The sequence below is a fragment of the Arachis hypogaea genome, chromosome 14 (genome assembly GCF_003086295.3).
Source record: "Arachis hypogaea cultivar Tifrunner chromosome 14, arahy.Tifrunner.gnm2.J5K5, whole genome shotgun sequence".
NCBI lineage: Eukaryota > Viridiplantae > Streptophyta > Magnoliopsida > Fabales > Fabaceae > Arachis > Arachis hypogaea.
In genome coordinates this window covers 20,524,772-20,536,189 of record NC_092049.1, presented here as the reverse complement: position 1 = coordinate 20,536,189, position 11,418 = coordinate 20,524,772, and the positions used below count along the sequence as shown (strand labels likewise).

The window sequence follows — 11,418 nt, the reverse complement described above, 5'->3', positions numbered from 1 at the left end:
ATTCATGAAACTTACAGTGGCCTTAGATAGATCAGAGACTAAGTTTGCTAAATTAGAGGTATTTTCTTCAGAGTTCTCTGTCTGTTGTTGAGTGGATGATGGAAAAGGTTTACTATTGCTAAACCTGTTTCTTCCACCATTATTAAAGCCTTGTTGAGGCCTTTGATCCTTCCATGAGAGATTTGGATGATTTCTCCATGATGGATTATAGGTGTTTCCATAAGGTTCACCCAAGTAATTTACCTCTGCTATTGCAGGGTTTTCAGGATCATAAGCTTCTTCTTCAGAAGATGCCTCTTGAGTACTGTTGGATGCAGCTTGCATTCCATTCAGACTCTGAGAAATCATATTGACTTGCTGAGTCAATATTTTATTTTGAGCCAATATGGCATTCAGAGTATCAATTTCAAGAACTCCCTTCTTCATAGGCGTCCCATTACTCACAGGATTCCTCTCAGAAGTGTACATGAACTGGTTATTAGCAACCATGTCAATGAGTTCTTGAGCTTCTGCAGGCATTTTCTTTAAGTGAATGGATCCACCTGCAGAGGTATCCAATGACATTTTAGCTAATTCAGACAGACCATCATAGAATATGTCCAGGATGGTCCATTCTGAAAGCATGTCAGAAGGACACTTTTTGGTCAGTCCTTTGTATCTCTCCCAAGCTTCATAGAGGGATTCACCTTCTTTCTGTCTGAAGGTCTGAACATCCACTCTAAGCTTACTCAGCTTTTGAGGAGGAAAGAACTTGGCTAAGAAAGCCTTGACCAGCTTATCCCAAGAGTTCAGGCTATCCTTAGGTTGAGAGTCCAACCACACTCTAGCTCTATCTCTTACAGCAAAAGGGAAAAGCATGAGCCTGTAGACTTCAGGATCTACTCCATTAGTCTTAACAGTATCACATATCTGCAAGAATTCAGTTAAGAACTGAAAAGGATCTTCAGATGGAAGTCCATGGAACTTGCAGTTCTGCTGCATCAGAGAAACTAATTGAGGTTTCAGCTCAAAATTGTTTGCTCCAATGGTAGGAATGGAGATGCTTCTTCCATGTAAATTGGAATTAGGTGCAGTAAAGTCACCAAGCATCCTCTTTGCATTATTATTATTTTCGGCTGCCATCTCCTCTTCCTGTTCGAAATAGAAGGAGAAAATAGTAGAAGGAGATGAGAGAGAAGGAGAATTTTCGAAAATTATTTTTGAAAAAGAGTTAGTGATTTTCGAAAATAGTTTTTGAAAAAGGTTAGTAATTTTTCAAAAATTAAAATCAAAAATTAAAATAATTAGTTAATTAAAAAGAAATTTTGAAAAAGAGGGAAGATATTTTTGAAAATTAAAGAGAGAGGGAGTTAGTTAGGTAGTTTTGAAAAAGATAAGAAACAAACAAAAAGTTAGTTAGTTAGTTGAAACAAATTTGAAAATCAATTTTGAAAAGATAAGAAGATAAGAAGTTAGGAAAGATATTTTAAAATCAAATTTTTGAAAAAGATATGATTTTGAAAAAGATAAGATAGAAAGATATTTTTGCAAAGATATGATTGAAATTAGTTTTGAAAAAGATTTGATTTTTTTTTTAAATCACAATTAATAACTTGATTCACAAGAAATCACAAAATATGATTCTAGAACTTAAAGTTTGAATCTTTCTAAACAAGTAAGTAACAAACTTGAAATTTTTGAATCAAAACATTAATTAATGATGTTATTTTCGAAAATTATGTGATAAAAATAAGAAAAAGATTTTTGAAAAATATTTTTAAAATTTTCGAAAATAACTAAGAAAATTGAAAAAGATTTGATTTTTGAAAAAGATTTTGAAAAAGATAAGATTTTCAAATTGAAAATTTGATTTGACTCATGAAAACAACTAGATTTTTTTAAAATTTTGAAAAAGTCAACTCAAATTTTCGAAATTTATGAGTGAAAAAGGGAAAGATATTTTTTTTTATTTTTGAATTTTTAATGATGAGAGAGAAAAACACTAAAAATGCTCAATGCATGGAAATTTTAGATCAAAACAATGAATGCATGCAAGAATGCCATGAATGTCAAGATGAACACCAAGAATACTATGAAGATCATGATAAACATCAAGAACACATTTTTGAAATTTTTTTATGCAAATAAAACATGCAAGACACCAAACTTAGAAATCTTTCATGTTCAGACACTATGAATGCAAGAATGCACATGAAAAATAAGAAAAGACACAAAACAAGAAAACATCAAGATCAAACAAGAAGACTTACCAAGAACAACTTGAAGATCATGAAGAACACCATGAATGCATGAATTTTTGAAAAATGCAAGGTGAGTATGCAATTGACACCAAACTTTCAATGTGACTCAAGACTCAAACAAGAAACATGAAATATTTTTGATTTTTATGACTTTTTTATTTTTTTTTTTTTTGTATTTTCTTTTAATTTTTTCGAAAATCATTTGAAAAAGAAAAATAAGGATTTCAAAATTTTTAATATGAATTCCAGGAATCTTATGCTCTTTAAACTAAAGCTCCAATCAAAGGGTTAGGCATGGCTTAATAGCCAGCCAAGCTTTAGCATGAATATGCGAGTAATTCATTCAATTTTAGGCCAAAACCTCAGTCCAAAAGAATTTAGACATGATTTTATAGCCAGCCAGGCTTCAACATGCTTCATGAAACATTAGAATTCATTCTTAAAAATTCTGAAGAAAAATATATTTTTGAAAAGATTTATTTTAAACTTTTTTTTCGAAAACAAAGGAGAAATTTTTGAAATTTTTTTGAAAATTTTTTGAAAATAAAACAAAAAGAAAATTACCTAATCTGAGCAACAAGATGAACCGTCAGTTGTCCAAACTCAAACAATCCCAGGCAACAGCACCAAAAACTTGGTGCACGAAATTGTGATCTCAGGCAACGGCGCCAGAAACTCTGTACGCACGTCTTAATAAATCGTTTTCCATTCACAACTTCGATACAACTAACCAGCAAGTGCACTGGGTCATCCAAGTAATAAACCTTACGTGAGTAAGGGTCGATCCCACGGAGATTGTTGGTATGAAGCAAGCTATGGTCACCTTGTAAATCTCAGTCAGGCGGATATAAAATAGTTATGGAGTTTTCGAACATAAATAATAAATAGATAGAAAATAAGGATAAAAATACTTACGTATATCATTGGTGAGAATTTCAGATAAGTGTATAGAGATGCTTTCGTTCCTCTGAACCTTTGCTTTCCTGCTGTCTTCATCCAATCAATCTCACTCCTTTCCATGGCTGGCTTTATGTCAGGACATCACCTTTGTCAATGGCTACTTTTGATCCTCTCTGGAAAATGGTCCGATGCGCTGTCACTGCATGGCTAATCGTCTGGAGGCATCACCCTTGTCAATGGCTGCATCCCATCCTCTTGTGAAAATGGTCCAAATGCTCTGTCACAGCACGGCTAATCATCTGAGGTTCTCGATCATACTGGAATAGGATTCACCGTCCTTTTGCGTCTGTCAATACGCCCAGCACTCGCGAGTCTGAAGTTCGTCACAGTCATTCAATCCCAGAGTCCTACTCAGAATACCACAGACAAGGTTTAGACTTTCCGGACTCTCATGAATGCCGCCATCAATCTAGCTTATGCCACGAAGATTCTGATTAAAAGATCCAAGAGATACTCATTCAATCTAAGGTGGAACGGAAGTGGTTGTCAGGCACGCGTTCGTGGGGGAATGATGATGATTGTCACGTTCATCACATTCAGGTTGAAGTGCGAATGAATATCTTAGAAGCGGAATAAGTTAAATTGAATAAAAAAACAGTAGTACTTTGCATTAATCTTTGAGGAACAGCAGAGCTCCACACCTTAATCTATGGAGTGCAGAAACTCTACCGTTTGAAACTACATAAGTGAAAGGTTCAGGCATGGCCGAGTGGCCAGCCTCCCATGGAGATCTAGAGATCTAAAAATGATCAAAAGATGATCCGAAGATCATCAGATGTCTAATACAATAGTAAAAAGTCCTATTTATACTAAACTAGTTACTAGGGTTTACAGAAGTAAGTAATTGATGCATAAATCCACTTCTGGGGCCCACTTGGTGTGTGCTTGGGCTGAGCTTGAATGTTACACGTGCAGAGGCTCTTTCTGGAGTTGAACGCCAGGTTGTAACGTATTTTTGGCGTTCAACTCTGGTTTGTGACGTATTTCTGGCGTTTAACTCCAGACAGCAGCGTAGAACTGGCGTTCAACACCCTTTTACGTCATCTAAACTCAGTCAAAGTATGGACTATTATACATTGCTGGAAAGTCCTGGATGTCTAATTTCCAACGCAATTGGAAGTGCGCCATTTTGAGTTTTGTAGCTCCAGAAAATCCACTTTGAGTGCAGGGAGGTCAGAATCCAACAACATCAGCAGTCCTTCTTCAACCTCTGAATCTGATTTTTGCTCAAGTCCCTCAATTTCAGCCAGAAAATACCTGAAATCACAGAAAAACACACAAACTCATAGTAAAGTCCAGAAATGTGAATTTAACATAAAAACTAATGAAAACATCCCTAAAAGTAACTAGATTCTACTAAAAACATACTAAAAACAATGCCAAAAAGCGTATAAATTATCCGCTCATCATTATTCACCCAAATATAACCTGTATACACCCAAATATACACTACAAGAAAACAGTTCTATTGTCACACTTTTAAAATGTGGCGAAAAGCTAAAAAAAGCGTTGCGATAGCTTTTCGCCACGCTTTTTGAACTACCGCCACGCTTTTGAAAGGGTCACGGCTGCAAGCGTGGCTATTGCTCTATCGCCATGCTTTTTTTGACACACTTTTTACAAATGGCCACCCTTAAAAGTATGGTCGTATGTCGGAGATATGGCCACGGTTTTAAAGTGTGACGACAGAAAGTTATGGCCACGCTTTCAAAGCGTGGCAATAGAGAGAGATATGGCCATGCTTTTTAAGCGTGGCGACAGCGAGATACTGCCACGCTTTAAAAGCGTGGCGACAGCCTTATAAAATTTTTAAAAAAAAATCCTTTTTCTTATTTTTACCTTCACCGCTTGCAAAATATAAATTTTCAGTCCTTTTTTATTACCAAACCTACAAATATAGTATAAAATTTTTATTACAAGACAAATCAAACAACAATTAGTGACATATAATTTTTGCTATAATTGTTTTATACATTAAAAAACTAATACTCAAATACAAAATAAATCTCGAGTTCAAATTCCAAACTAAAAATTGAAGAAAAATACAGAAACAATACAACTTAAATCCTAAATCCTTTGTTGTTCCTCCTTCCTCTAGCCCTCTTAATGGCAGATACTTATTCCTATTTCCATAAAAATTTAAGATAAAAGTGTTGAAGTACTGTACAAAATCCTTATGATCGTAACGTACAAACATGTATGTCCTGGTCATAGATATAGATTGCTTTGCAAAAGCTACGTGCAACAGCTACATGGAAAACAGCACAAATATCACAGATCATAACCAACAGAAAAATCATATTAACTCTACACACTAGTTTAATAACATCAACAGTGATAATCAACAAGAGATTTTGATCACAAGAAAGCAAAATATTAGTCTTGATCTCTACACATTTGACTAAGGAAATAGCTCACCATAGACCATTGACTTGGGCTAAAGCAAAGTCCTGACCAACTTCCCCAATACCATTATCAGGAGGCAACACTGAATGCATAAGCCTGTCAACATCTACAGAAAGGCAACCCTTATTCAAGTCAGTGATAAATTTCGGCTTACTTTTTTTTCATTTCTTTTATGAGTAGCATTATTTCTCTCAGAATCCAGCAAGACAATATATACAATAACAAGGTTTTTGTGTTCCTTAGAATCTTAGCATTGTAAAAGGAATCAATTATGTAAATCTAACTAGTTGCCTCTAGATAAAAATGATATACTTGACAAAAAGAGTCAGAGAGAAATGTCTCACAAACAACTAACAACAACGACCCTCAAGCATTGAATCCTCGTCTAGAAGTTTTTGCCTCAAGCAGATATACATATCTTAGTTCTGAATCATTCAGTTTATAAATTAGTTTGATAAAGTTGGAAGTTAGTAAATTTGCAACATATGATAGTGGCCATAAAAGTCAGTAAACATTGATCAAAACCACATGTAACAACTCAAACTTGTAAGACATGTTCCCCACGTCATCAAACATCTTAATTCCGTTTTTTCACTACTTATGTTGCACAAAGATATGAATGCAAACAACTTATTCAAGTTTTCACGAGAAAAAGAATACAAGTATCTGCACCGTCTATCAATATAGACCAGAAAAAAAAGTAACATATAAAATCTACTGAGCTTAAACCTGAAAGTAGACCATTAAATAGCCTTGATTTAATGGTTTCATTTACACCTTAATCTCTTCTATCAATTTAATTTATAATACATTAAATTGATGAATTTTTACTTACTAATTGGATTGTTAACAGTTCACTCCAGATAGAAATCTTTTACCATCAAAGGAGACACTAATTTCTAGAAGACCATAGCAAGAAAAAACTGCATGAAACACAGATCAATTCACAGAAGAACATCAGAGGGAGTATATAATTACCTTTCTTCCTTTACTTAATTTCTGTCTAACTATCTGCCCCAAAGTTGGCTAAAAATTAGGAAGGAAAAAAGAAAGAGCTTAGAATTACCAATAACATAGAAAACTACCAAATACAAACCTGCTGCTCTTTTATTAATCCAAAACAACACATGCATTGCCTAACCTTGACACTGAAAAAAGGAGGGGGGGAAGCCATGAAAGTATACTGGCTGAAAAAACTCATTAACACCATTTTTTGTTCTGAGATCTGCAAAGTTTCACGTGAGACATTTTCTTTGGGTTTTTGGAATAGTCATAAACTTCAGGCTGGACATAATTATCAGACAAAGTCTTCCCTAAAGCAAAGAAATCCAGTGTTCAAATCACTAACATTTTAGTTAAAGTTTGCTTTAAGTCACAATCCATTTCCACTGCAAATAACCAAATTTCAGTTTTTATGAGACATTTTAAAGCAATAAAATAGTAAAAATAAAATATCTTAACAGAAACTACATTGGCTACAGCATACTTAAGCAGCAGTGGCAAGCACTGCTCGAGCAAAGCACAAGCACAAGCTACGCTAAGAACCTTATGCATTCAAGAGAGCTCACCTTCCTTATTACATTCAGGGTCTTTGAGAATCATCAATTCATTATTAGGGTCATCTAGTAAGTCTTGGAGCCTATCCTCAAACCATCTTTGTATCTGAAATCTTCCCAAAAATAAAGGATTAATAAAGAAAGAAACGATATCAGAAACAAAAATTCATCAGCTAAGAAAATGTGTGAACCTCAGTCCATCTAACTGCAGGTTTCCCGGCATGGCCAGCAGAGCAGCTGCACTTATTTAAATAACCGTAGCAATTTATATTGTTGCAAAAAAAATATACAATTGAAGTGGTTTAGATTGATTTTTTATCTCTACTTTTTCTTTATTGAGAATTAGTTTGAGATTCTACTTCTATGTCATTCTCTCTTTCACTTTATATCTTTTTGGTGATTAATCTACTCTAACCAAGAGCACTCAATCATTATGAATGGGATCGAAGAATAACACACCAAGGGATTAGAGCAGTTTTATGCCTACAACTACTCAAAGGATAATCTAAGTTTACACTACTTGAAACTTGCATCACCAAGCATGAAGGTTCTGAAAGCAAACTGAGAAACCAAAATGACGAGTTCAGTATATACAAGAGATACGTACTGATGTAGAAATTGTCTTCTTCCCAAAGGTGAAACAAATAAGGCATTTATGTCAATCGCTTCACCAGCTGCGGCCATTTTATTCCTCACAGCTTTAGACTTCAGGGATGCTAAAGGCACACCAAGAACATGAAAAGGAGGCATAATGAACTAAATTCCGTTTGCAGAAATATAAAACCAAAAACATTTGATCAACCAAGAAGCCAACACTAACACACACATACACACATCGTTTAAGTGTAACCCAAACAGAGCCCGTCTCGGTGCTGCGCTCGAACATGATGGTGAGTTCATTGAGAAACAGATCTAGCTATAGAAGAACCTAGTAAAAAAATCAAAATAGAAGGGGTTAGACTTCAAACAAAAAGATGTTAATTCTTGCAAAATATTTCATATTCATCAAGATAACATGCCGATTTTTTCAGCATATTCCGCATTCATTTTTTTTTAAATAATAACGATAACAGAAAATGAAGGAGAAAATCTTTACCTTAACAACATACCAGCAGAATCAGTGACCAATGGCAGAGAAAACTGAGTAGGGAATGGTAGAGACGAAGGCACCAGTAGGGACGAAGGAGCAAAGCAGAAACAGCGACGCAAACATGATGGCAGGAGAGGGTTAGGGCATGGTGGCCAGAGCAGGACGATGGCAGGAGAGCGGTGAAACGACGATGCTAGCGCGTAATGGGGACGACGATGCAGAGAGAGGCTAATGGCGTAAACGACGAGGAGACGGTAAGAGACTAATGACGCTGACGCTATTGGATTCTAGGGTAGAGGCGACGAGGAGACCAGGCAGAGGGGAGGCTAACGGCGCAGCGAGGGCGGTGCTGGTGACGGCGGGGATTTAAGCTCTTCCAGGGTTGCCATTGATGAGAGTGACGGTAAGAGTTGAGTGAAAGAGTCCCAATCGAAGCTTTTGGGTTTGGGTTATTAGGGTTATTAGGATTCAGGGGTTATTGGGTTTGGGATTGTTACGGAGTTTTTTTTTTTTTTTTGAAAAAACCTTTTGGCCACGCCTTGAAAGCGTGCCAAAAGAGTACTAGGATATGGTCACGCTTTATAAATGTTACTGTAATGAAGCTCTATTGCAACGCTTTCAAAACATCCCTGTTTCTCTCTATGGCCACTCTTTTAAAGCGTGGCAGAAAAAAATGTGGCCATATCTCTAATCAATTGCCACCGTTACAAAAGCGTGGCCATTGACCCTTTTCACCATGCTATTGAAGCGTGGCTAGAAAAAACATGGCTAAATCTCTATTCAATCACCACCCTCACAAAAGTGTGGCCATTGACCACTTTTGGCCACACTTTTAAAGCGTGACAAAAAAAAGCGTGGTCATAGGTCTTTTTTTCTTGTAATGATATACGCTAAAACCCTAAACCCTAAAACCTAAATCCTAAACCCCTAAACCCTAAACCCCTAAACCCTAATCCCTAACCCTAAACCCTAAACCTTAATTATGCACCCAAATATATACCCTAAAACCTAAAACCTAAAACCCTAAACCCTAAACCTTAAACCCTAAACCCCTAACCCCTAAACCCTAAAATCCTAAATCCTAAACCTTAATTTTGCACCCAAATATATACCCTAAAACCCTAAACCCTAAAATTCTAAAACCTAAACCCTAAATCCTAAACCCTAAAACCTTAAACCCTTAAACCCCTAAATCCTAAACCCCTAAACCCTAAAACCCTAAACCCTAACCCCTAAACCCAAAAATCCTAAACCATAACCCTAAATCCTAAACCTTAATTATGCACCCAAATATATACCCTAAACCCCTAAACCCTAAAACCATAAAACCATAAACTCAAACCCCTAAACCCTAAAACCATAAACCCTAAACCCTAAAACCCTAAAACATATACCCTAAACCCTAAACCCCTCAACCCTAAACACTAAACCCCTAAACCCTAAACCCTAAAACCCTAAACCCTAAAATCCTAAAGCCTAAAGCCTAAAGCCTAAAAACTAAACAGAACACTAATTTCTAACATAAACAGCAGCATCTGAAAATATAAAATTAAAATGTCAAACACAAAAATATTCAGAAATACACCCAAAAAGCTAAGCGTTACACCAATATCCTGTAACTATACACCCAAAAACCTATCCGCTGCTGCTAGATCCCTGAACTAATAATTCATAACATGTCCATGATATTGGCTGGAATTTGCTTAGACCACTAATGCAGCATCAAAAAGGTTTAACTAGAAATAATAAACTCACATATTAGCAAAAATATTAACAAAATAATTAATCTCAATTACCACCTATTTAAAGAACATCACTTTTACCTCGCTTAGGGATTTTATTTTCTTCTTCTTTGAGGCATTTACAATCTATTTGTCCAACTTTGAACCTAGCCTATTTTTTGGACGACCTCTTGTTCGAACCCTTGGAGGGCTTTGAAGCTCGTTAACGGATTTCAAGTTAGCATCTTCGTGAGATAATGAACATGTCCCCTTCCTTTTGACTTTCAGTTCTTCCATCTCAACCATGACCTTATCGTACACACGGTACAGAATGGCAGTCAGCTTCTTGGATTCTGATGTAAATTCGTATTTATTTTACAAATGAAACACCAATTCGTCAAACTTCTTGCTTTTTGGCTCTAACAGTAGCTCGTCGTGGCTGCTCGTGATGTGTGTGTTGCATGTTTACCTTCTTGCTCCATCGTTCCAATATATATCTCCGTGACACTTGGGTTACTCGTTCAAAGCTTAACACGCTTAGGGCGTGACGTCACAATATCCCTCTTGACTCGAATAATAAGCACTGGCATTTCACTTGGGCTACTACTGAGTCGTAAGTAACCGCAAACTTGTTGAATATTGAGCTGGAAACTTGTTCTCCAACTTCGTATACTGAACAATCTAGAGCGGAGTTCGTTAATCTTGTGATGCAATTCACCTTCCCTCTGAATTATACTTGGACTTCCCTAAACTTTTGGTGAGTGTACACATGTTGAAACTGAGCTTCTATGGAGGATTTTGTTGCACACGGTATGACCGTGTGAAAATCTGTAGCATCCGATTCTCTCTCTATTTGCTCCCTACTTCCGAGGCAATTATCATATTGTTTGACAAATTGGATAAGTGAGCTGCTCCGGGTAATGAACTTGTTAAAAAATGAATGCATGCTCTCGCTCCTTTGTGTGCTTCTCATCCCAGCCCAGAAGTGGTGATCCAGAAAAATTGGAACCCATATATGACGGTCTTCATAAAGATCTGTAAAATACACCCAAATCAGACTAAAATATACCAAAAAATATGCAATTTACACCTCTGCTGCAGATTTTAAACGTCATTACAGAAAGTCACTTGTTGTCCACAAGACCATACTTCAGCAGAAAATCATCCCCAATTCCTATTAAATGATTCTTTGGTATGAGAGTTCCAAACAACATGGCTCATTTCTTGTTCGATTTTTATGTGTCCCTTGTAGCCGTTTAATTTGCTTAGAATCTTCTTCATGATGTGCCAAATACACCAACGGTGAATTGTTGTGGGCATACAAGCCTCAATAGCCCTTTGCATCGATGCACATTGATCGGCGAGAATCCCTTTTGGAGCATTTCCTCCCATGCAACGAAGCCAACATTGAAATAACCATTTGAATAATTCAATATCTTTGTTTT

General features: G+C 36.2%; 1 non-coding gene across 1 annotated transcript; it reads left to right on the top strand.

Moving 5' to 3' along the window:
- The first annotated feature begins 618 nt into the window (after positions 1–618).
- On the top strand, positions 619–726 carry LOC112746565 (small nucleolar RNA R71). Its single transcript, XR_003174443.1, has one exon. It is a non-coding gene; the product is annotated as a small nucleolar RNA R71 (small nucleolar RNA).
- Positions 727–11,418: the final 10,692 nt, after the last annotated feature.